This window comes from Heterocephalus glaber, unplaced genomic scaffold (assembly GCF_053883595.1).
Source record: "Heterocephalus glaber isolate CG9 unplaced genomic scaffold, H.glaber_assembly_v1.0 deba00001564, whole genome shotgun sequence".
Taxonomy (NCBI): Eukaryota; Metazoa; Chordata; class Mammalia; order Rodentia; family Bathyergidae; genus Heterocephalus; species Heterocephalus glaber.
In genome coordinates, this window is record NW_028258351.1 from 9,145,504 (window position 1) to 9,168,843 (window position 23,340).

Here is a 23,340-nt window from a genome sequence, read left to right on the forward strand (position 1 = left end):
AATAGATTTCCAGGAGATGAAAAACTCCATTGAAAGTCTACACAGCAGAATGAGCCAATGTGAGGACAGAATTTCAGATATAGAAGATAAGATTGCAATTAGTGACCAGGAAAAGAAAAATTGCTTCAAAATTATAAGGGAACATGAGAAATCAATCCAGCAGCTGCTAGATGATGCAAAGAAGAATAACATAAGACTGATTGGAGTCAATGAAGAAACAGGAGAGAGTGTAGATGACATAAAAAATCTCTTCACAGAAATAATGGCAGAAAACTTCCCAAGCAGGGGAAATGAGCTTGACATATACAGATAAGTGAGACATACAGGACTCCAAATAGCCTTGATCAAAAAAAATCTACACATAGGCATATAATTGTTAAGATTCCAGAAACTCAACAGAAGAACAAAGTTCTACAAGCAGTGAGAGAAAAGAAACAAATCACATACAAAGGAAAGCCCATCAGAATCACAACAGACTTCTCAACACAAACCATCAAGGCAAGAAGGGCTTGGAGTGACATATTCCAAGCTCTAAAAGAAAACAGCCTCCAACCCAGATTGATGTAACCTGCAAAACTATCTTTCAAAATGGATGGAGAAATAAGATACTTTCATGACAAAGAGCACCTTAGGAACTTCGTGAATACCAAACCAGCACTCCAAAGAATTTTACACAATATCCTAGGAACAGATATTGAGGATCACAACCCCAGGAAGCAAAGCAGAATGAACCCATCCGGCATGACAAGAAATTAAATGTAAAGGGGGAGAACCCAACAAAAAGAAAAAGTCATGGCAATGACAAGTCAATACGTTTCAGTTATCAAAGTTAAGGGTCTAAATCACCAATCAAAAGAAATAGACTGGCAGAAGGGGTCAAGAAGCAAAATCCAACAATAGGCTGCATACAAGAAACACACTTCATTCAAAAGGAAACTCATAGACTGAAAGTTAAAGGTTGGAAAACAATACTCCATGCGACAGGAACCCGAAAAAAAGCAGGAGTAGCCATCCTCTTGGCAGATCAAGTAGATTTCAAACCAACACTGATTAAGAGAGACAAAGAAGGACACTACATTCTTGTAAAGGGAAGAATCCAAGAGGAACAGATGACAATCGTAAATATCTATGCACCAAACACTAGTGCACCCAACTATATAAAACAAATACTAATGGACATGAAAAGTCATATATGCACTAATACAATTGTAGTGGGGGACCTCAACACCCCACTGTCACAAATAGATAGATCAACTACACTAAAAATAAGTAATGAAATACTAGAACTCAATCGAACTCTTGAACAAATGAACTTAACAGATGTTTACAGAGTGTTTAACCCCACAAAATCAGAATACACATTCTTCTCAGCTGCACATGGGTCATTCTCAAAAATAGGCCACATACTCACATATAGAACATGTTTAAATAAGTGTAAAGGAACTGAAGTTATCCCCTGTATATTATCAGACCATAGTGTGATGAAATTGGAGATCAACAGCACAAGAAATTTTAAAAATTTCATAAACACGTGGAAATTGAACAACACACTTCTGGATAACCAATGGGTCATAGAGGAAATTAAAGAAGAAATCAGACAGTTCCTTCAATTAAATGACAATGACAATACAACATACCAGAATCTATGGGACACAATGAAAGCAGTCTTACGAGGGAAATTCATAGCAGTGAATACACATATTAGGAAAATAGAACGAGCCCAGATAAGCAACCTGATGCTGCACCTCAAGCTTCTAGAAAAAGAAGAACAGGACAACCCCAGAGCTCATACAAGGGAGGAAATTATAAAGATCAGAGGAGAAATCAATGCAATGGAGACTAAGAGAACGATACAAAAAAAATCAATGAAGCCAAGAGTTGGTTCTTCAAAAGAATCAACAAAATTGACAAACCTTTAGCCAATCTTGTCAGAAAAAGAAAAGGCCCAAATCCATGCAATTAGGAATGAAAAGGGTGAAATGACAACAGACCCAGCAGAAATCCAGATGATCATCAATACCTACTTCCAGAACCTATACCCCAATAAGATGGACAACACAGAAGAAATGGACAGATTCCTAGATACATGTGAATTACCAAAGTTGAACGAAGAAGGCCTAAAAATTCTGAACCACCCAATATCAACCAATGAAATTGAAAATGTAATTAAAAACTTATCAACTAAGAAAAGCCCGGGCCCCGATGGCTTCACTGCTGATTTCTACAAGACATTTAGAGAGGAACTGCTGCCACTACTGTTGAAACTCTTCAATGCAATTCAAAGGGAAGCAATACTCCCAAATTCATTCCTGGAAGCATCACCTTGATCCCCAAAGCAAAGAAAGACCCAACTGAAAAAGAGAACTATAGACCAATCTCACTAATGAACACTGATGCAAAAATCCTTAATAAGATACTGGCAAACAGAATGCAGAAGATCATCAAGAAGATCATACACCCTGATCAAGTGGGATTCATCCCAGGGATGCAGGGATGGTTCAATATACGAAAATCAATCGATGTAATACACCATATCAATAGAGCCAAGGACAAAAACCATATGATTATCGCCATAGACACAGAAAAAGCATTTGACAAAATCCAACATACATTTATGATAAAAACCCTACAAAAAATTGGAACAGATGGTCTCTACCTCAAACTGATAGAAGCCATCTATGAAAAACCAACAGCCAGTATCATACTAAATGGTCAAAAACTGAAATCCTTCACACTAAAATCAGGAACAAGACAAGGATGTCCACTATCACCACTCTTGTTCAATATAGTTCTGGAAACATTAGCCACGGCAATGAGACAAGAGAGAGAAATAAAAGGAATAAAGATAGGAAATGAAGAAGTCAAATTGTCATTATTTGCAGATGACATGATACTCTATATAGAAGACCCCAAGAACTCCACCAAAAGTCTTCTAGACTTAATAACCAAATTCAGTTAAGTAGCTGGTTACAAGGTCAACACACAAAAATCAACAGCTTTCCTCTACACAAATGACAGACTCACTGAGAGAGAAATAGGGCAAATAATTCCTTTCACAATAGCATCCAAAAAGCTGAAATACCTAGGAATCACCCTAACAAAAGAAATCAAAGACCTCTTCTCTGAAAACTATGGCACTCTGAAAAGAGAGCCTGAAGATGATATCAGAAAAGGACAGACATCCCCTGCTCCTGGGTAGGAAGGATTAATATAGTGAAAATGGTCATACTTCCAAAACTGCTATATAGATTTAATGCAATTCCAATTGAGATCCCAGCAGCATACTTCATAGACCTCGAGAAAACAATCCAAAAATTCATTTGGAACAAGAAGAGACCCAGAATAGCAAAAGCAATTCTAGGTAACAGAGACATGGCAGGGGGTATCACAATCCCAAACCTGCAACTATATTACAAAGCTACTGTGATAAAAACAGCATGGTACTGGCAAAGAAACAAACTTGAGGACCAGTGCAACAGATTAGAAGATGCAGAAACAATGCCAGACACACTCAGCCATCTCATCTTCGACAAAGGAGCCAAACACCCTCACTGGAGGAAAGATAGCCTCTTTAATAAATGGTGCTGGAAAAATTGGGCTTCAACTTGCCAAAGATTAAAGCTAGACCTATATCTCTCACCATGCACTACACTAAAATCAAAATGGATTAAAGATCTAAATATTAAAATAGAAACTCTGAACCAGTTGGAACAGAGGTTAGGTAGAACCCTTGAAGACATCAGTGTAGGAAAAGACTTTATGAACAAAACCTCAGTTGCCTGTGAACTAGCACAAACAATCAACAAGTGGGATCTCTTCTTATTAAAAGGCTTCTGCACAGCAAGAGAAACCACCAGCAGTGTGAAGAGACAACCCACAATGTGGGAAAAAATCTTCACCTCCTCTTCTTCAGACAAAGGTCTACTATCTCAAATCTATAAAGAACTTAAAAAAATCAGACCTCCCAAATTTAAAGACCCAATCCAAAAATGGGCATCTGAAATGAACAGACATTTCTCACACAAAGAAGTAGAAATAGCAAATAAATACATGAAAAAATGTTCAACATCACAGGTCATTTGAGAGATGCAAATGAAAACAACGCTGACCCTCACCCCAGAAAGAATGGGTACTATCATGAAATCAACCAATAACAAATGCTGGCAGGGCTGTGGGGAAAGAGGAACCCTGCTCCACTGCTGGTGGGAGTGTAGACTGGTGCAACCACTCTGGAAATCAGTATGGAGATACCTCAAAGAACTAGGACTGGAAGTCTCATTTGACCCAACTATTCCCCTACTGGTGATCTTCCCCAAAGAATTAAAAGAATCATACCACAGTGATATATGTGCACCCATGTTCACAGCAGCACAGTTAGTGATAACTAAAACTTGGAAACAGCCCAAATGCCCATCAACTGGAGACTGGATAAAGAAAATGTGGGTTTTTTATAAAATGAAGTACTACTCAGCCATAAAAAATGAGAAATTAGAGATATCTATAGCTAAGTGGATGCACATTGAGGCAATACTCTTAAGTGAAATAAACAGGACACACATGTATAAATACCAAATAGTTTCTCTGGTGTGAAAAACTGAAAGTATAAATAAGGACTAAAATGTAAAATAGGTAATGTGAAATAGGAAGAAAAGGGGCAAAGGGGAAGGAAGTGGGAGGGCTAGGGGAAAGGATAGAAGGGAATGGAATTAATATGAGAAAATGGAAAAATAGGAACAAAATCTTTGTAAATAGGACTGGAGGGGTTGAAGGGAGGGCTGGGCAAAGGTGAAAAATAAGAACCAAGAGAGATTATGTAAAGGTGCAAATTTCCAATGATGAATGTCATTATACTGTATACCTAAAATGTACCAATGATTAGAATGAATAATCGATAATCCAAAATAGGAAGAAAAGGTCCAAAGGGGTAGGGGTAGTGGGAGGGGCAGGGGAAAGCTAAGAAGGGAAAGGAAAAATGATGAGAAATGGAAAAAATGGAAATAAAGTCTTTGTAAATAGGGAAGGGTGGGCTAGGAATGGGGAAAAAAATAAGAACCAAGATGCATTATGTAAAGGTCCAATTCCCAACGAGAAATGTTAATTGTGTTGTATACCTACAATGTACCAATAAAAGAATTTAATACAAAAAAAAATAAGAAGGGGTATGTTTATCCTCTCCCTGTCCCACCACTGTATTTTTTTTAACTAAAAATTTATTTTAAAATTAACTTTTTCAATATTTTTATGTTCTGTTCTACACCTGAATTTAGGCCAATGAAAGTACAGAAAAATATGAATGGAAAAGTAAGGACAAGAAAATAACGGGAGAAGGGGAGGAAAGGAAGAAAAAAAGAAAAGTGAGAACAAAAGTTTAATCTTATTGCTCTTGAATCTGTTCTTTTACTGTTGGAGAACATGATGTAGTCAGAGGATGAGCCTGCGACTTTCAGCCATCGGGTCAAGGTTTTACTCAGAGCTGCTTCTTCTAGGCAGGTGTTTCCCTCGGAATGAAACAAGCCTTGTCATTTCTGTCCCTTCATCCCTTGTGAGCCAGCTGCGAGGAGATCAAATTCACTTAGAGCTAGTGTAGTTGGTGACGGCCTTGGTGCCCTCGGACACAGCATGCTTGGCCAACTCCCTGGCACAGCCGGCCGGCCGTCTGAATCTCCCACAACGTGATGGTCTAGCACTTGTTGTAATGCACCAGCACGACACCTCGACTGCAACGCACTCCAAGATGTCATTCAGGAAGGAGTTCATGATACTCATGGCCTTGGATGAGATGCCGGTGTCCAGGTGGACCTGCCTGAGCACCTTGTACACATAGACGGAGTAGCTCTCCTTGCGGCTGCGCTTGCGCTTCTTGCCATCCTTCTTCTGTGCCTTGGTCACCACCTTTTTCAAGCCCTTCATCGGGGCACGCACCAACCTTGCTGGCTCTGGCATGTTTAAGATCTCAAAACACAAGTAGAATCCACCCACTGTATTTCAGAAGCACATAATTTCACAAATTCAGCTGGACAGCAGTTTGCCTCCAGGTGAACTGCATCTGAGATGAGCATCTAGACCAGTGATGGCAAACCTTTTAGAGCTTTCAATGATGATGACAAACAGCCTACTGTGGCATACATGCCATAGTTTTGCCACCACTGCTCTAGACTTCAGAGTTGACACTGGAATGAGTTAAGACTTTGGGAGGTAGGGCCAGGGTTAGCTCAGTGGTTCCGCCGCATGCCTCACAAGCACAAGGTCCTGAGTTCGATCCCCAGTACCAAAAAAAAAAGACTTTTGGGGCTACTGGGATGGAATGAATGTATTCTCCATGTGAGAACAACATGGATTTTAGGTGGTCATGGCCAGAACACTATGGTCTGAGTTTTTGTCCCCACCCCTTGCAAAACTCCTATGTTGAAACCAAGTCCCTAATGCAATAGTATAAGAGATGGGGCCTTCAGATTGCAATTAATCAAAATGGCAGAGCCCTCATGATGTGATTAGTGCCTCTGGCAAAAGAGACTCAGGGAACATGTTTTTCCCTTTCACCATGTGAACACAGAACCAGAAAGCATCATTTATGAAGAACAGGCCCTTCTAAGACACCAAACGTGCTGATGATACCTTACTCTTGGACTTCCCAGCCTCAAGCACTATTACAAGTACAATTCCTTTGTTTATACATTTCCTGTCTATATTTTGTTACAGCAACCTGAACCAAAACAAACTGCTTCTAGTGATCATTTTGGCTAACATCTCCATTATTTTCATCCATGAAGTTTTTTCTAACATAATTCTTTTAAAACCCATCCACCAAATGTTCAAATCATCTCTGTAGTTATGTGGAGAAATAATATCACTGACATCAAAAATTAAAATGGAAGGGCAGGGGATATAGCTCGGTGTTACAGCAATTGCCTAGCTTGCAGGAAGGCCTGGGTTCAATCTCCAGCACTACCAAAAAAAAAAATGGTTCAACCAGATCTATATGTTAACCCTCCCATAAAGTCAAACAAGCACAATTAAATGTTTATGAAGTTTACAACTGGGATTCAAAAGTTTCAGAACAAGCTAGGTGTGGTGGCACATAGCTGTAATTCCAGAACTATGGTAGGGTGAAGCAGAAAATACAAGTTACACCTTAGCAACTTAGTGAGACCCTTTCTCAAAATAAAAAGAGTTGGGGATATAGGAATATAGTTCAGTATGAAGGCTCTGGGTTCAGATATTCTACCACAATTCACATATTTTAAGTGTTAATAAGTGAAAAATCACAGAAGGAAAATAAGCAGTCAGAGATGATTACCATCCAAGCTTCACTTCCTTTGTGGAGGTTGAGAAAACAGTTTTTGAATGGAAAAGGTTCTACATGCCAGTCGTAATATGACATTTATAGCAGTTCAAGCACCTGCTACTGTGCTAAGTTTACAACTTAGCTGAATTCAGAAATTGGAACTATAGTCATGTACTAATGGCCGTGGTACTTTTCAAGCTGAATGAAAGAGAATTTCATTCATTAAAAAAAGAAAGATGTCAATTAAAGTAAGCTTAGAATCATGAAGAGGGCAGAGACAAAACAAATTTAGATTCCAAGCCTAAGCCTGGAAGTCCTCTTGACTTCACATTAAGATGATTGGTCTACTTAAAACTAGTCCACTTTTAAACTGATCTACTTTTAACTATTTCTTCTCCATGCCAAAATGTTTTCATTATAATCAGGAAAAAAATCTTTGGTTGATATTACAAAACACTGTTGTTTGTTTGTTTCTCAGTGGTAGCCCCATACAAGGTAGGCAATTACTACATCACTAGCCCTAAAATACATACTTCACAAAATACATTCATTCATCCTCAATTTATCCAAAAACTAATATCCAGATGAAATCAGAGAAGTAGAAAAGTTGTTTTAGACCATAAGCAGACAATAACTTAAAAAGAAAAGGATGTTAGAGTCAATATCATCAAGCAAAATATAAATACTAGATATTTAAGCCAATATAAATATAGTCAAACAAAAATTTAAAATACAATGCCTATTTCAATGCCAAAGCTATATCTAAAGAAGTTGAAGGGGACTCAATTTGCACTTGCCAAGCACAAGACACCCTGAGTTTAATATTCAGCACCACAAAGAAAGAAAAAAAATAGTATAGGGTATTTGTTTTGATATAGACAGAAAAAAGCACTTCCAAAGACAGATGGGAAATACTCAACTTCAGAACAACTTTGGGGATCACAATCCATTTGTGAATCTCTTACTGATGATTCATTTTTCCCTAAAGAAACAAGAAACCTGTTACTCACAACTTCTCCCTATCTTCAACCTCTCTTACTTTAGCACTTTTTCTGTCTTTCTAGCCCAATCTCCAACTGGTATCTTTTTTTTTTTTGTACTGGGGATTGAACTCGGGGCCTTGTGCTTGCAAGGCAGGCACCGGAACCACTGAGCTAAATCCCAGCTCCAACTGAAATCTTCTAATCTCATCTCCTACACAAAATTCATGTCCAGCCCTTGCTTGAATTCCTACCATCACTTCCCTAATTTAGAGTACTGTCCCTATTACAACAATTTCATTACTCTTCTTGCCTTTAATACTGTTCCCTCAAATCCATCTCCCCTATTAACTATAAGAAACACTTTTAAAAACACATGTGTGTACCATTCATACTTAAAATCCATCCTCTGTGCTGTTCCGTTGATCCTCAAGTCTGGAGTTTTTTTGCCAATACCATGCTGCTTTATCACTGTAGCTTTGTAGCATAACTTGAAGTCCAGAATTGTGATGCCCTCTCCTTTGCTGTTGTTGCATAGAATTGCTTTTGCTATTCTAGGTCTCTTCTGGTTCCTTATGAATTTTAGGATTGTTTTCTCTAGTTCTGTGAGGTATGCTATTGGTATTTTGATTGAGATTGCATTAAATCTGTATTAGTTTTGGAAGTATGACTGTTTTCATTATATTGGTCCTGCCTATCCATGAACAACGGGATATCCATCTTCTGGTAGCCTCTTTGATCTCCTTTTTTAGAGTACTGTAGTTTTCATTGTAGAAGTCTTTTACTTCCTTGAGGTTAGGTTAATTCCTAAGTATTTCATTTTTCTTGATGCTATTGTGAAAGGTATTGTTTCCCCAATTTCTCTCTTGCTGAGTTTGCTATTGGTGTACAGGAACACTACTGATATTTCAGTGTTGACTTTCCATCCTGCTATGCAACTGAATTTAGTTATTAACTCTAGAAGTCTTTTGGTGGAGTTTTTAGGGTCTTCTATATAGAAGATCATGTCATCAACAAATAATGATAATTTAACTTCTTTCTTTCCTATCCATATCCCTTTTATTTCTGTCTAATTGCTCTGGCTAATGTTTCCAGAACTATATTGAACAGGAATAGTGATAGTGGGCATCCTTGTCTTGTTCCTGATTTTATAGGGAAAGCTTTCAGCTTCTCTCCAGGTAGCATGACACTGGCTGTTGGTCTATCAAAGATGGCTTTTATCAGATTGAGATAAAAACTTTCTATGCTTATTTTCTTCAGGGCTTTTATCATGAGTGGATGTTGGACTTTGTAAAATGCTTTTTCTGTGTCTATTGAGATGATTGTGTGGTTTTTGTCCTTGCTTCTGTTTATGTAGTGTACTACATACATGTACTACATTTATTGACTTGAGTATGTTGAACCATCCCTGCATCTTGAAATGAATCCCACTTGGTCATGCTGTATGATCTTTCTGATGATTTGCTGCATTGTATTTGCCTGTGTCTTACTGACAATTTTTGCATCTATGTTCACTAAAGAGACTGGCCTGTAGTTCTCCTTTTTGGTCGGGTCCTTTTTTGGTTTTGGTATCAGGGTAATCCTTGGTTTTAGGAATGACTTTGGGAGTACTGCTTCCCTCTCTATTTCATTAGTTTGAGGAGTATTGACATTAGATCTTCTCTAAAGTTCTTAATAGAATTCACCAGTGAATCTGTTGGGACTTGGGCTTCTCTTAGTCAGTAGTTTTTTGTCGGGGGTTTTTTTTTTTCAATTTCAATGACTAATAGTGGATTATTTAGGATTTTTGTATCTATCCATTTCTGAATTTTTCATTTTGTTTGAGTATAGGTTCTCAAAGTAGTTACCAATGATCTTCTGGATTTCTGCAGAATCTTTTGTGATTTCACTCTTTTCACCCCTAACTGCATGGATTTGGGTCTCTTCTTTGGCTAAGGGGTTGTCTATTTTGTTTAATCTTTCAAAGAAACAATTCTTTGACTCACAGATTCTGTGTATTTTTTTTAGTCTCAATTTCATTAATTTCTGCTCTTATCTTGATAATTTTCTTCCTCGTACTAGCTTTGAACTGTTCTTATTTTTCTAGACCCTTGTGGCACATCAATGGGTTGTTTGGGCTCACTCTGTTTTTTGTTTTGTTTTTTTTTTGGTACTGGGGATCGAACTTGGGTCCTTGCGCCTGCACAGCGGGTGGCGAAACCACTGAGCTAAATCCCCTGCCTTTGCTCTGTTTTTCTGATGTAGGATTCACTGCTATGAATTTCCCTCTTAGGACCACCTTTATTGTGTCCCATAACTTCTGGAACGATATAATGGCATTATTGTCTGATTATTGGAACTATCTAATTTCTTCTTTAATTTCATCTGTGACCCATTGATTATTCAAGAGGGTATTATTTCATTTCCATGTGTTTGCATAGTTTCTGTGGTGTCTTTGCCATTGACTTCTAGTTTTGTTTCACTATAATGTGATAGTATGAACAGGATAACTTTTAATTCTTTTGATTTACTTAAACATGCTTAATGGGCTGTAACAGTGACTGAACCTTTTAGGGCTTTCAATGATACAAACAGCCTACTGCAGCACACATGCCACAGGTTCGCTACCATTGGACTATACTGTGGTCTATTTTGGAGTAAGTTCCATGTGGTGCTGAGAAGAATCTGTATTCTGTTGTTAGGTGAAACACTCAGTAGATAAGTCCATTTGTTCAAAGGTTTGGTTCAGGGCTGAGGAATTAGCTCAGTGGTTCCGCTGCCTGCCTCGCAAGTGCAAGGTCCCGAGTTCCATCCCTGGTACCAAAAACAACAACAACAACAACAACAACAACAACAACAAAGGTTTGGTTCAACTCTGATATTTCTTTGTTGATTTTTCTGTCTAGCTGATCTGTCCATTTGTGACAGTGTGGTATTAAGGTCCCCCATTACAATTGTATTGATGCTTATTTGATTTTTCATGTCCATTAGTATTTGTTTAATGAAGCTGGGTGCACCAGTACTTGGCTCGTATATAATTATCATCTCTTCCTGTTGAATTGTACCTGTAACCTTGTCTCTTCTGATAAGTTTTGGGTTGAAATTCATTTTGTCTGCAGTGAGGATAGCTACTTCTGCTTTTTGCTTTTTCCTGTTGCATGGAGTGCTGTTTTCCACTCTTTGACTTTTAGTAGATGAATTTCTTTTGGGGTTAAATGTGTTTCTTGTATACAGCAAATTGATAGATCTGGGTCTTGATCCAGTCTGCTAATCTGTGTCTTGGTGAACTAAAACCATGCACAATGATAGTTATAACTGATAGGTACTGACTTATCTGTCATTATATTATTTTCCAGCTGCTGGCTCCCTTTCCCTTCTATTTAATTGCTCACTCTCCCTGATGGAGTCATTCTATTGGGCTTTTTAGCCCTGTTAGCTTCACTATCTCTTTCTAGGATACCCTTGAGAATTTTCTGGAGTGCTGGTTTGTGGTCATGAATTTCTTTAGTCCTCCTTATCATGGAAAATCTTATTTCTCCATAAATTTTGAAAGATGATTTTGTGGGGAACACCAGTCTAGGTTGGAAGTTGGTTTTCTTCTAGGGCTTGAAACACTTCAAGCTTTCCTTGACTTTAGGGTTTGTGTTGAGAATGCTATCGTCATTCTGATGGGTTTTCCTTTGTAAGTGATTTACTTTCTCTAATAGCTGTTAAGATTCTGTTCTTGTGTTGTATTTCCAGAACCTTGGCTATGATGTGTCTTGGCATGGTTTTTTTCTGATCATGTCTATCTGGGATTCTGTATGCCTCACTTATCTGTATGTCAAATTCTTTTTCCATGCTTGGAAAGTCTGCTATTACTTCTGTAAACAGGTTTTTTTATGCCCTTTGTGCTATCTTCTGATTTTTCATTAATTCCCATTAATCTTAGTCTTCTTTGAACCATCACCTATCAGATACTGGATCCATTTTTCATGTTCTCTTACTTTTAAACTGTCTCTCATTAGCTGTCTTAGCCCTGTCTTCTAGGTCTGACATTGTCTTCACAATGACCAATTCTGCTGCCCATACTTTCTCCCCTCCCCAATTAAGTTTATTGGTACATTTTAGGTATAAAATACAGTTACATTCATCATTGGGATCTTGTACCATTACATGAGTCTCTTGGTTCTTATTTTTTTCCCAATTCCCCTGCCCTCCCTTTACCCCCTCCACTCTTCCCTATTTGCAAAGACTTTGTTTCCATTTTTTTCCTTTTCTCATATTTTTTCTTTTCCCTTCTTTCCTTTCCCCTACCCCTCCCACTTCCCCTACTCCTTTAGACCTTTTCTTCCTGTTACACAATATCAATTATACATTTTTTAATTACAATATTAAGATCTAGGAGACATTACCACAGATTTTACAGAATTTAAAAGGATATAGAAAGCATATAACAAAAATCTTTTTTGAAATAAATTTGACAACTTCTAAGAAGTACCTTGGAAGACAAATTAATGAAACTAACTCTGGAGGAAATATAAAATTTGAATAGCACCTATTAAAGAAAGTATATTCCTAGCTTGATAACCTACCTGTATGACAACAACAGGCTCATATACATTTTAACTGATAAATTATATCAAACACTTAAAGCAGAAAAAAGAAGGAACCCTTCTCCCCTCATTTTAGGAAATCAACATTGTGCTAATCCTAAAACTGGATAAAGATAATAGAAGAAAAAAGTATGAACATAGGTAGAAATTTGTTTAACAAAACAAGCTATTAGAAGTCAGATCTGGCAGTATGTAGAAAGTGATTTTATTATAGGGATGGCAGTGTTAGTTCAGCATTGAAAGATCCACACCCAAAAGTCATCATTTTAACAGAGGAAAGGAAAAAGCCATACGATCCTGTCACTAGTTGGAGAAAAAGTATTGGACTAAATTCTACAGCTGTTCATGGTAAAAGCTATCAGGACACTAGAAGTAGAAAAGAATCTTCTCAACAGATCAAAGACGCGTACTCCATACTTCCAGCAAAAACGCTTTACATGAATGGAGAAGATACAATGCTTTCTCCCTAAGGTGGGGAGTAAGTGCTGCCCATACTTTCAATAAAATATTTTTTGGGGGGGTACCAGGGATTGAATTCAGGTCCTTGCGCTTGCACAGCAGGCAGCAAAACCACTGAGCTAGAATCTCCAGCCCTTCAATAAAATTTTTAATCTCCTGGATATCTATTTGGAACTTGTTTATGAACTCCATTCATGGTTTCCATCTCTTTCTTTAGCTCCTCTAGTTTATTAGTATCTTCTCTAGACTCACTGATCCTGTTTTACTAGAATCTCTATCTCTACCTCAACTTTGAATTTGCCAAACATCTTATTGATCTGTTTTGTTACCTCCACTACCAGTTCAGATAATTTCATCTGTGTGGCTTTCATTTCTTCCCCTTGATGGCCCCTGGATTTACTATGGGGGAACCGGGAGCTTTTGGGAGCATTTTATTTCCTTGTTTTCTCATTTTCTATTTTGTTTGTTTGTTTTCTGTGCTGAGACTTGCAGATTGCTTATGCTGGGTAACTTCACTGCCTAGTATGAAGACCTCTTTGGATAAAGTCTACTTTTCTGAGATGTCCTCTAGGCATAGCTAGCTACTGGCCTTTGGGTCTGTCTCAATCACCTCCATTTATTAGGGAGAGGAAGCAGCAGTCTATCGGGCCCAATACCCAGTTCTTCCGGGATGGGCTGCAGTATTGTTTATGAGCCCCAGGCAATCTAGATATACAGAGCAAACCAACTGATACCAACAACTATGTCTCCTTGGCTAAAATAGTAAAATCAGCCACAACAGCATCAAATACAAACTGGATAATGACAAATCCTAAGAACTAATAACGTACCACCCTGAACCACAGAAACAAGATCTATAGTTACAGTACAAACTCTAAGATAAATTAGATACTGAAATACAATTAAACTCTACTCAGTTGAGACATTTTACCTCCATTAACAATAAAAGTGTTCAACTGTAGTAAAATATAGTTAATTATCTACAGATTCATAAGAGTTAATGATTATACTAGTAAGGACAGAGGCTGCAGAGAACAGGAATATGGAAAAAGTAGAATTTGAAAAATTAAACAATAGAAGATGAGGAGGAGATAAAACTGAAATAAAAGATCTTATTATGGACAAAAAGAAAATTAGTAGGATTAGATAAGTTACAGAAAAAAATCAACAAGAAAAAGGATAAAAAATAGATTAACCTAGAGGGGAAAAAGAGAAAATAATGAATCAAACTGAAAGATAACAAAAAAGAAAAAAGGAGGGCCTAATCAAACAAATAAAACAAAACAGTATTTTTTAAAGGGGGGGGGACAAGATAATGGGTGATAAAATGCCAAACTCCAGCCAGGGATTTAGCTCAGTGGTTTCACTGCCTGCTGTCCAAGCACAAGGTCCTGAGTTCGATGCCCGTACCACCCCCCCCGCAAAAAAAAAAAAAAAAAGAAAAAGAGCCAAACTCTAACCACCCCCAAAATTTTTAAAATACTAACAAATGGGAAGTCATATTTCCAAATGAATGTTTCTCTTATAGAACCTGCAGTCATTAATCTAACAAGACATATTATTCTCTGCCCCTCTTTATAGCCTGTGGGTTTGTGTGGTCCCAACTGTAAACTCCTATGGCAACTGTCCAAGCTGGGACCCAGACCCAGGGAAGGTGTGGGGCAATGGGCTCTGGGTGAAGACTCAAACCTGGTGTAGATTCTGGCCAGTCAGGGTGCTTAGACAGACTCCAGCACCCATGAAACTGGCCTGATGTGCCGGGCAGAGACATCACTGGTTCTGGGGGTGCTTAGCTGAGACCTGGCTGCACTCAGGACTGTTGTGGGGTACAAGATGGAGACTCCTGGTGCACCCAAAGAGGGGAAAGAAAATTTAGCACTGAATGAGGTCTCTGGCAGGCCCAGGGCACCCAGTGAAGACTCATAGGTGTTTAGAGCACCCAGTGGAGACCCAGGCTATCCAGGATTAGTAACAGATGGCAGACGGACTCTCTGGCAGGTCTAGGGGTGGCTTCAGGCAGTGAGCACTGGGTGAAGACTCAAGCAATCTTGGGGTGCTCAGTATAGACTTAAACAGATCCAGTGTCAGCTCTGGGTGTCAGATGGAGGTTCTGGCAGGGCATGGGACCAACTTGAGGCACCCAGTGGTAACTTGGATATGGCCAGGGCACTCAACAGGGGCTTAGATGGGCCCAGTACTGACCCAGGTACCAGATGGTGACTTGGGCCAGCATAAACAGCTGGGTGGACTCAGGCAATCATCATTCACTTGCTTGTCCTCTTGCTCTGCAGAGTAGGGTGGGTGGGGAGGGAGCATCCCCTGCCCTTGTTAAGTCCAGGTAAGGATGCTACAGGGTTGCAGCTTCCTTAGTTGTTTGGAGAGGGGATTATGGGGTGATGGGGCCATATACCTAGATCCTATCCTGGGAGGCTAGTCTCTGCAGCACTCCTTGGTTCCCCCTGGCAATTTGGGAAATTCTTAAGATGGTTGTTCCTGGGATGGTAAGGGTAGAGGTTGTGCAAAGCAGCTCTGTCAGATCACTTTCTCTCTTTTTAATTACTATGTGGATGTTTAGATTGATCTACATGTATCTTCCTTTAAAGTGATTTTCTGTACCAGGGTGTAAGTCCCTCTCCTGCTTCCAGTTACCTGCGTTTTCAGTTGATCTTCTCTGTGACTGTTCCTCTAGTAAGCCATGTTAGAAGTCATATATATTTAATAGAGAAGATATTAATAAAAATGGTTCTGGAGTTCTAAAATGATTTTCTAACTGTAGTAAGCAATAAGTTGTCTTAGAAGAGGTTATGATGTTTTGATAGGGCCCTGAAAGGAAGAACTTCTGAAATTTTAAGTTATTCAATTTTAAATGCCTTAAAAAATCATGGGGCTGGGGTTATAGCTCAGTAGCACTGTGCCTGCTTGGCAAGTGCCAGGTCCTGAGTTCGATCCCCAGTACAAAAAAAAAAATTCCTCTATGTGAGCTGGCCATGGTGGCTCACATCTATGATCCCAGTACTCAGGAGGCAGAGGCAGGATTGCCAAGAGTTCTAGGCTGGCCTTGGCTATAGAGCCAGTTCAGGGCCAGCCTGAACTACATAGTGAGACTGTGTCTCAAAACAAAACCAAACAAAACAATTTCTCTATGCTTAAGCAGGTGGGTTAGGTAGGTTCTACTTAGGAAGATATTCTTAACTACTTATACAATTCTTCTGAAATACATATAGTACTCCACAAATGAAATTTACTAATCTTAGTAATAAAAGTTGTGGGGGGTTTTTTTGGTTTTTGAACAGGGTCTCATCATGTAGTCCAGGCTGGCCTCAAACATATCCTCCTCAGCCTCCCAAAGTGCTGGGATTACAGGAGTGCACCACCATGTCTGGCTCCAGCAGAGTTATCTTAAATATACCAATAGCGTGACTTATTTCTTCAAAAAAAATTAATACACTAGACTTCAGAAAAATTAGCATCTGTTTTCAAAAGACTGAACAAAAATACAAACCAAAAACAAGGAAAAAAGATTTGAACTTGGGCCAGGGATTTAGCTCAGTGGTTCCGCCATCTGCCTTGCAAGTGCAAGGTCCCAAGTTCAATCCTCCATACCAAAAAAAAAAAAAAAAAAAAAAAAGACTTGCAAATCACATATCTGATAAAGGGCTGGTGTTCAGGATATATTACAAACCCTCAAAATGGATAGCTCAATGGTTGTCTTAACAATGAGGTGAACATAGAAACTAAGGGGTCAGGGATTTAGTTCAGTGGCGCTGCGCCTACCTTGCAAGCACAAGGTCCTGAGTTCAATCCCCGGTACCAAAAAAGAGAAACTGATTATTAAGAGGACTAGAGAAAATTTTTGTGGGCAATGTGTTATCTTGATTGTGATGACAATATCATATTTATATGTTGTATCAGATAGTGCTCACTAGAGAGAAACAGATTTAATATAAAACATATAGATATACAAGGATTTACAAGAAAGGCTTACAATGGTGGCCTGCAGAGTCAGGTGGAAGAGTGCAAAAGGGTTGTTGTCACACAGGAGATCCAAATAATCCAGTTAAAAGTTGAAGGTCAGGGCCAGGGATTTAGCTCAGTGGTGCTACTGCCTGCCTCGCAAGCCACCTGCCTTGCAAGTACAAGGTCCCGAGTTCGATCCCCAGTACCCCCTAAAAAAGAGAAAAAGTTGAAGGCCAGCTGGGGTTGTAGCTCAGCAGCACAGTGCCTGCTGGCAAGCACGAGGCCCTGAGTTCAATTTTCAATACCAAAAAAAAAAAGTTGAAGGCCTGGAGGTCACTGTAGCATCCTGTGTAAGTCCATATCAGGAGGCCAAAGGGTTCACGCTGGCAGGCTAAAGAGTCTGTTCTAGAAGCCAGGAGACAACATCTAAGATGAAGGAGAAGACTGGAGCTCCTCCAAAGAAACAGAAGCAAGGCTTTCTTTTTCATTCTCTTTTTTACTCCATTCAGGCTACAAGTCTATTGGTTGGTTCCACTCACACTCAAGGTGAGTCTTTTGTCTTCAGTAAATCCCTTTAGCCACACCCAGAACTATACAGATCTAATCAGTTGGGTGTTTCTAACTCAAATTGACACAACAGTTAACTATCATATATGTATACCAAAACTCAAATTATACATTTTAAATATGTGCAGTTTATAATATAACAATTTTATCTTAATAAAAAAGCTGTAAAAATTCTATTATTCTAGAACAGGAAAAAGCAATAAAGTTCCTAATATTTTTTAATGTAATATTCTTTATTTACTCATACTTACTCAATTGAGTGTTTTTTATTGCTTTCTACAGTTTTATATTTCCATTTGAAATATTTTCCTTCTGCCTAAAGAACTTCCTTAAGTAATGTTATAGTACAAGTTTGCTGGTAATAAATTCTCTCAGCTTCTACTGTTCATTTAAAAATGGCTTTATTTCACCTTCATTTCTGAAGGCTATTTCTGCTGGGAATAGAATTCTAGCTATATTTTTCTTTTGACACTTCAAAAATGTCATCTGTTTTCACAATGGTGCTGAAAATCAGCCATCAGTTATATTATTACTCTTTTGGGGTTTGTTTCTTTTTTGATAATTCTAAAATTTTATTTATTTATTTTTTTTAACCAGGTACTGTTTGTTCTTTTTTTCTTTTTTTATTGCTCTTTTGGAAAAAAATTTTCCTTTCTGGCTTCTTTAGGAGTATTTCTTTTCTCGAGTTTTCAAGAGTTCAATGAAGATACGCCTGACTGTGGTTTAGAGTATTAAACTGCTTTGAATTTTAGGTTGAAGTCTCTCATCAGATCTGGAAAATATTTTATCATTATCTCTTCAACCATTTGCTTCCACCACTATTTTTCTCTTTTTCTGGGTCTCCAATTACACAACAGACTTTTTTTTTTTTTTTTTTTGATACCAGAGATCGAACTTGGAAACTTGCACTTGCAAGGCAGGCGCCAGAACCACTGAGTTAATTCCCCGGCTCCAACAGCAGACTTTTCACTAGTGTTCACTTGTCTCTTAAGCCCTGTACCAATTTTTCCATTCATTTTGTTTCTTATTCTTCCTTCTACAAATTTCCTAATTTTGCCATTTGCTGTGTACAATCTCTTACTAAACCCATCCAATGAATTATTAATTTTAGATATTACAGAGGTTTGTTGTTGCTGTTGGGGGGATACTATCTTCTTTTGTTTTTAATGTCCTAAGTACTGTACTAAGCCCCGGGAATACAGCAGTAAACAAAATATAGTCCCAGTAGTACACACTCAAATGACCTGCTTTCTTTTTCTTTCTTTCCCTCCTTCTGTCTTCCTTTTTTCTTAAGAGTAGGACAAGAAGAGCAAAGTCTCTAGAGCCCTAGAGAATTTTCTAATGTAAATTATAAATAAAAGACCAAGTTTTCTGCACAAATTGTTATCCATCTTATTTTCCATCTTTCCTCTATTTTCCTTAGCATATTATAGTTGTTTTAAGGTCCTTGTCTGCTGTCAATTTTCTGAGTCTGCCTCTATATTTTTCTTCTTGAATATGAAACACATTTTTCTACCTTTTCACACGTCTAGATACTGAAATTAAAAGAACTTTAGAAATTCCAGAATATATCTTACCATTCAGAGTTCCCTATTTTCTCACACCAAAGGGATGAGAAAGCTGACCATCTTAATCCAATCAGGAATTAAGCTCAATCAAGGCTATAATGCAGTGGTTTTTGGGGGGGTCTGTTTTGGTACCGGGGATCGAATTTGGGTCCTTGGGTCCTTGGGTCCTGCACAGCAGGCAGCAAAACCACTGAGCTAAATCCCCGGCCCTGATGCAGTTTTAATAAGATTCAGTTCACCTTTGGTTCATTTTTTTCTTTCAATCTGTATTCAGAATCTGCTCTCCTACAAAGTTCTATTTAGTTCCCAGTACTTCCACAGCCTTCCAATATTCTTTTTTTGTTTGTTTGTTTTTTGTTTTGTTTTGTTTTGTTTGGTACCGGGGATCGAACTCGGGTCCTTGTGCTTGCACAGCAGGCGGTGGAACCACTGAGCTAAATCCCTGGCCCCCAATATTCCTTTAATGTTGATTTTTGAAGTGCATCCACATTTTTTTTTTTAACTTAGTGCACTGGGATAAATGAGTGTATTTTAAACTACTGAATATTACCCAGAAGCTAAGTCTTCCTGTCTTCCTGCATATCCAGCAAACCCAGCTTTATAAATATATATATATATATATAAAATTACCTAAGATTTTTTTTAAAACAACCCACTATTCACACCTCTAGAACTCAAATATGTTTAGTAGAGCCAAGAACCTGTACTTTCAACAAAAGTCTTAAGTGGCCCTGTAAAGTTAGCATTTCTAAAGAAACTAATGGAGGGCCAGGGATTTACCTCAGTGGCGCCACTCTTGCCTGGCAAGTGCAAGGTCCTGAATTTGATTTTTGGTACCAGAAAAAAGAAGCTAATGGGCCTGTACCAGTGGTTCCTCCTCTTTCCTTCCCTAAATTCAGTACTGATAAGGACATTAAGGAATATACATCATACAAAATGGACAAATTGATAGTAGAGTTAAAACAAAAGTCCAGAATAAGCAGAGGCTTTAAAAACAAAAATGGTAAAATATTTTAAAAAAAAATTTATTTGGTATCAGGAATACATCCGCAGCCCAAAATGGTAAAGTATTTAAAGACTTAAAATATATTAGAATTGCTAGGTATGGTGATGCACCCCTGTAATCCCAGCACTCGGAAGGCTGAGGTAGGAGGATCGCCATGAGTTCAAGGCAAGTCTGGGCTCCATACTGAGTTCAAGGCCAGCCTGAACTACACAGTGAGACCCAGTCTCAAAAAAATAAATAAATAAAATATAATAGAATCAAGAACATGAAGAAGGTGCTGGGGATGTAGATCAATGGTACAGCACTTGCCTGGTATGTGCAAAACCCTTAGGTTAAGCCCTAGAACCAAAAACAAACAAACAAACAAAAAAGGCAAGGGAGGAAAAGAACCCCAGAGTATATGGTATAATACTAATGTTATTGGGCCGGGGATTTAGCTCAGTGGTTTCGCTGCCTGCTGCGCAAGCGCAAAGACCCCAGTTCGATCCCCGGTACCAAAAAAAAAAATACTAATGTTATTAAAAATAGACCATTTAATCAATTTTACTTCTAATCATTCTAGCAGAAACAAAATGATCTTCCAATTTGAAAGAGCATTACTAAGGGTCATCAGAACTCTTAGATAAAGCACAGTCACACTTACCTGTTTTATCTAATTTCACATCTACATGAATTAAATGAAGGAAACAGATGAAAACTTGGAAATATAATAGGAGAAATCCAATAAGCGAACTTCATTGTATTTGTTTTTGCAGTACTGTGCATCAAACCCACACAGGACTCGAACTTACAAGAAATCATGCAGAATACGGATAACAGACTGGGAATGAGAAAATGTTGCTCCAAAGGTGACTGCAATACTATGGACTTAATATCAACATCCAGATAATTCTAAGACTAAACATTGTACAGATGACTTCCCAGCACTTATACAAGAATCATTTACTACTAATAATAAACTCTTATCTGCATAAAACACTTTTCCTTTTGAGTTTACAGAGTACCCTCATATGTATTACTTCGTATCTTTTTTCCTCAGAGCTTTGTGAAACAAGGAAAATACCTGTACAACCTGTGCACTCTGCAAAATGCTAAGAATTTAGGCCTCAGTCATCTTGACTTGCCTAGATTATAATTCCCTACAATAGAACATACAGACTCAAGTCAACTCTTCTGATTCCTAATTGAGTTCTGTTTTTGCAGCTCTTCAGGTCAGCATGAGTTAAGAAAAAGTCATAGAAGGGATTCCTTCAAAATAATGGAGGTGGTGAGCAGAAAATGGGTAGGAATTGGGATGAAATGAGTGGGTAAAAGCTGGGTAATGAATATATGGGAATCAACTTATCTCTCTACCTCTATGTTTAATTTTTCATAATAAAACTTACACACACACACACACACAGACACACACACAACACCAATTAACCTTTTTTTCCAGTACTAAGGACTGAACCCAGGGCCTCTTACTAAGTTAACATTCCACTGCACTCCCCACTTCCTTTTTTTGTTTTTTGAGACAGGGTCTTGCTATGAAGTTCAGGCTGGCCTTGAACTCACTATGTAGCCCAGGCTGTCCTTGAACTCAAAGTGATCCTCCTGCCTCAGCCTCCTAAGTGTTGGGATTACAGGTGTGTGTCACCACGTCCAGCTTGCACTCCCTTTTTTGGACACATTTCATAAATTGCCCAGGCTCACCTCAAATTTGCCAGCCTCAGCCTCTAGAGTAGCTGGGATTACAGGAATCCACAACCACCAATTAGCATTTTTTATAGGTTTACTGTACTTGTAACTGATTAATAACAAAAGCTGTGTACCTGAAGTTTAACATTATTAAGCCACTTATTTTATTTAAGTCTCAGGTAACAACTTCACATACAAAAATAGAGAAAAAAAATGAACAAATTTTATGCCTGAGTATTGACCTTTATTGCACCAAAAGGAAAACAACTATAATGTAAGATCTCTTGGTAACATGTCCTTTATGAAATCATTGAAAAATGAAAGAAAGTTTTCCTGGGATTAAGGGGAAGACTTAGGGAGTAGTTAAGATCTGTCTTCAAGTATTTTTAAAGTAAACAAACTGTCAAGTTATGGAGGGAAGAATTAGAAACAATGAGAAGACTAGAGAAGGCCAAATTCCAAAATTTTCTTCTCTTTTATTAAAACCCATTCTTCTTTGAGGCTCATGACTCATGTACTACTCAATGTATACAATGTCTACAATGTCACAAAGATAATTTTTCAGCATCAAAACCAGAGCATGAATCCTTCATTAATCTTTGTTGCCAACATTTGACCAAAACAAAATCTACCCTCTCCCATTCTCTACTGCAGATTCACTTAACAGAGACCAAAAACTGAAACATAACAGGAAACACAAATGCTTCTCATTTTTTCCCCAGTACCTGCGATCAAACTCAGGACCTTGCACTTGCCAGGCAGGTGCGGCACCACCAAGCTAAATGCCCAGCTCCTGAATACTTCTCTTTTTTCCCCTCAGTCTTACTAAGAAAGTATAAGACCTGCCTCATGCATAACAGCACATTTTCCCGGCCCCAAGGTGGCACAGAAGTAAAAGGTATTGGTAAAGACAGGACAATAGAAAAGGTACTCTAAAAGACAGGATGAAGGAAGGTTTCTCTTATATGAAAAACTCAATATGTAACTAAAGAGTGAAATAAAAGACAGACAGTAGAAAAAAAGAAAGAAAAAGATACTGTAATCCACCATGGGCAATGTATCTAACAGTGTACTTTCATTTAGGGTAATTGTTTCATGTGTTTCATTTGGGTTTTTTGGCTTATTATTCTGATTGTTAATCTGTATGTATAATTTATAAGGTCTCAAAAGATAAATGAAACTGATGCTGGAAAAAAACGGGGGAGGAAATGGGGATAAAAAAAGAAAAAAAAAGAATTCAGATGTATTATGTCCATGTACCAAT

At 38.2% G+C, this 23,340-nt stretch overlaps 1 protein-coding gene and 1 pseudogene across 10 annotated transcripts in view; both read right to left on the minus strand.

Annotated features, from left to right (window-relative positions):
* Nf1 (neurofibromin 1) overlaps window positions 1–23,340 on the minus strand; it is a 285,217-nt gene that overhangs the window by 252,132 nt on the left and 9,745 nt on the right. The gene's annotated exons all lie outside the window — the stretch shown is intronic.
* LOC147823819 (histone H2B type 1-F/J/L-like) overlaps window positions 1–23,340 on the minus strand; it is a 32,257-nt pseudogene continuing 8,917 nt past the window's right edge. The window contains exon 1 of the transcript XR_015443280.1: window positions 1–23,340. This exon is cut by the window's right edge and continues 8,917 nt beyond it. The product of XR_015443280.1 is annotated as a histone H2B type 1-F/J/L-like (transcript).